The sequence below is a fragment of the Dendronephthya gigantea genome, unplaced genomic scaffold (assembly GCF_004324835.1).
Source record: "Dendronephthya gigantea isolate DGI-Jeju-01 unplaced genomic scaffold, DenGig_1.0 000062F, whole genome shotgun sequence".
In the NCBI taxonomy this organism is placed as follows: Eukaryota; Metazoa; Cnidaria; class Anthozoa; order Malacalcyonacea; family Nephtheidae; genus Dendronephthya; species Dendronephthya gigantea.
The window spans coordinates 991,361-994,916 of NW_021163072.1; positions in this window are offsets into that span (position 1 = coordinate 991,361).

A 3,556-nucleotide genomic window follows, 5' to 3' on the forward strand; every position below is an offset into this window, starting at 1 on the left:
TAGGCTAGTGAAAGACAAGACGAATCAACCGAAAGCATTTTCTATCAATACCCAAGAGCAATGGGACTTGGAACTACCGTCTTTAAAGGATATCACAAATAATGCTTCGATTTTACAAGGTATTCAAAGCATTTCAATAATTATTAGTAGTATAAAATATATGAAGAGCACCAAAGATTGTTTTAGTACTTTTAGCAAAATGTATTGATCTTTTAAAACTGCAAAATGTACGGTTGTGTTGATTATTTTTATAAAAAATGCAACAAAAATCTACATATCAAGCGATCGATGCTTCCACTTGTAGCTATCTGCTTCCACTTATTAAGTATTCTTTTTTATTCTTTTTGGTCCTTTTGTATTCCTTATTCGATAATGCTATTATTTATAAAAGGATCTTGATAATTAGAATTTTATAAACAAGTATATAGAGTTGTTCATCATAATTATCTGATTTTGTGCTCATTTTTTCAGTAAATGTTTTGAAGAAAATAGTTGTCTTTGCGGAAAAAGTTCCAATTTTAAAGATTGTTGATAAAAGATGTGCTGATGAGAAAGTGCCACCATTATCTATAAAGAAATTGAAAACTGGAAGATCTAAATCAACTGAGTCAATTGAGGATGCTCTTCTTATTGCTAAACTTAAAAGGGGTGACCCAGTAGAAAGAAATCACAGGCAACAAGGAGAGTTTGAGGAAATGTGTAAGGGTAGGTAGCACAATAATATTGTCGATAGCATGCTACTATGTAAGAAACTGAGAGGGGCTTTTTATATTCTAATTTCATTTCTAATAGAAGTTGAAAAAATGAGTAATTCATGTGTCATCAATGAATTTACCATCAAATGTGGTTTGTGTTTGATGCTAAAGAAAGTACCAACAGATAGAAAGATTCAATCTCGAATAGCGTACTTTAAAGCAAGTAGGTATTTTATGTTAATAGACGTAATGAAATGATCAGTAGAGCAAATAGATGTGGACCCTTTTGTCCTTAAAATATGCCATATTCCTTCCTTATCGATTTTTAAACTTTGTTTGACAGAACATTTCAATGCATGTGAAAAGTCCCATCAAACGAAGAGAAATACAACTTATGAAAAAGAAATAAGTGATATGAAAGCTTCAATGCAGAAATGGATATCAAAGACAACAACTGCTGAAAATACAATAGATTGCATAGATGACATAGAACAGTTCAGTGATAGGGACCTGAATCCTAATAATGAGTAAGATATTGGCTATTGTTAATATAATTTGATTTGGTTAATTTTCTGAACAATGTCATGCTATTTATTCTAAAAGAGACTCCTAAAATTTTGTGACTAGCAAAACCATTTGTGACATTTATTGAAAAAGCATGGAATGATTAATATACATAATAGACATAATAATCTTGAGTTTGTAACCAGGTTTCAGCAGTTGGGTTTATATTAAATAAAGACTGAATATACTTATACCAGCATAGCAGAATTCAACACTTTGAAAATGTAAACAAAGTGGACATAGTTAATGCCCTCTACAGCCTCTATGGCCCTCTATATTTCATTAAAAACTTGTGGAATCTTCCTATGTATTTCTAAACCGATCAACAGTATACAGATAAAGTATCTCTTAGATTATTCGTTTTTCAGTGTCGATCATATTGATGATTGGAATGTGTGTGAAGATGCTTTTATAACGACCCCATCAGGCCCTAATGAAGATGAAGTGAGAATTGATAGTGATTTTGTGCAGGAGACCTCAACAATGTCAGTGCTTGATTTTGAGGATGATGATCAAATGTCAGTTGCTTCAAGCACTTCTATTACCTCGTTTGACTCATTTGAAGAATCCAAATTTCAGCAATTAAGTGAGGAGGATGGAGACAGCGACTACATAATTTTCCCACTATCTCTGGAAAAAGCAGACCCAGTGTGTGTGAGACTGAATCAATTAATTCAATCGGGGAGAATTCCCAAACATCAAATTATGTACAAATATTTGAGCGATATTACAAATATTATGATCAACCCCAACTGGGAGTATGATACTGAAGTTGTTGAGTTTTTCAACACTATAAAATACCTGGGTGGAGAAAGAACAGTTAATTTTGTTAGAGGACCAATGTGGTTTGGAACAGGCAAGGGAGGAAAAAAGAATCCTGAGGATGTCAAACCAAACTTGGGCGGACCATCAAGGACAACAAGGCAGAAACAAACATCTGAATACACGACACAAAGCGGCGTCGTAAAGCGTTGGCTCTGCACAGCATTAGAATTAACTAGTTCATCCTCCCGTTCAGATATCGTCCAACCTTTTCTCGAAACACCTATTGTAAAATCGTTTGCCATTGCCCTTGAAAATGACAGGATGGCCCTTAAACCAAGTATCCAATATGACGAGCAACAGCAACTGAACGTTGGTTTACAAGAAAGAGTTGATTTTGCTTTTGTTAAAGGGAGACCTAATCCTACCTCAGAGTACCTACGTTCTAACGTAGTTACAGAAGCAAATGTCTCATTTATTTCTACCCTCGACAACAAAGTGAGCATTCCTGTTGGAGTACGGTTTGTTCCTAAGTCTGGTAAGACGGGAGAGAATATGAAAAAGCAGTTTTTGGATGAAATAAGTATTCTTCAGACATGCAGGCGGTGTCTCCTTACATCAAAGTCGTTTGATCACGTGATTAGTGACAAAGATTCAGTTAGACATTGTATGAGCAAATGCGAAATGTGCCTTGACGAAGAAGCTGTTTGTCCAGAATGTCTTCTGGCACAACAAGCCAGTCATCATCCCCCTCTACGAGCTTGTACAAATTGTTTAGAAGATGGCGTTCAATGCGTTAGAGCATGTGTCCTTGTTTTAACCTCCGACTGTGAATCTGGAAATAAAACTGCATTTGAACTCATAATTAACGATTATGAAAACCGTCGTTTACCTCCAGAGTTTATCTTCTCGTGTCTTCCTGATGCAGTTCATGTTGGCAAAACCCTCAAAGCCAGTTTTGCCAATTGGATGCTTTTATTGGATGGTGAACGAGCATGCCTTTCAGTCCTTCACTGTCTTCGTGATGAAGATGCCACACTTAAAAAGATCTTACCAAGAGATGCCGTTCTAAGGGGGTGATTACATGAGCCGTGCTAACCCGGTTAACCGGGCCAGCCCGGTTAAGCGAGACAAATTTTTTATTACAATTATATGTAGCGATTAGCGAGCTTAGCCCGGCTTGCCGGGCCGAAAAATAGCGGGAAAATTTCGCGCGAAAGTTTAAAATTGTAAACAATAAAACTTGCAACTCTCAAGTGTTAATTTGGATTCCGCGATATGCTGCCCCGTTTAGCTCTAGTTTGCTCACTATTACTGCAGTTTTATGGCATTATTTATGTGTATGTGCTCCTTCGTAAGCGAAACAATGATATGATGTTAGCATATTTCATGGCAAAAACAACAATTGCGCGAAAAAGAGAAAGATACAATCGGTTGCGAAAGTTATGCAGAAGAAAGAGGTCAACGTGGGTTAAAAAAGGAAGGACCGAAGCCTGGTGGACAAATATGATTCGTGGCATCACTCCAGCAGACGA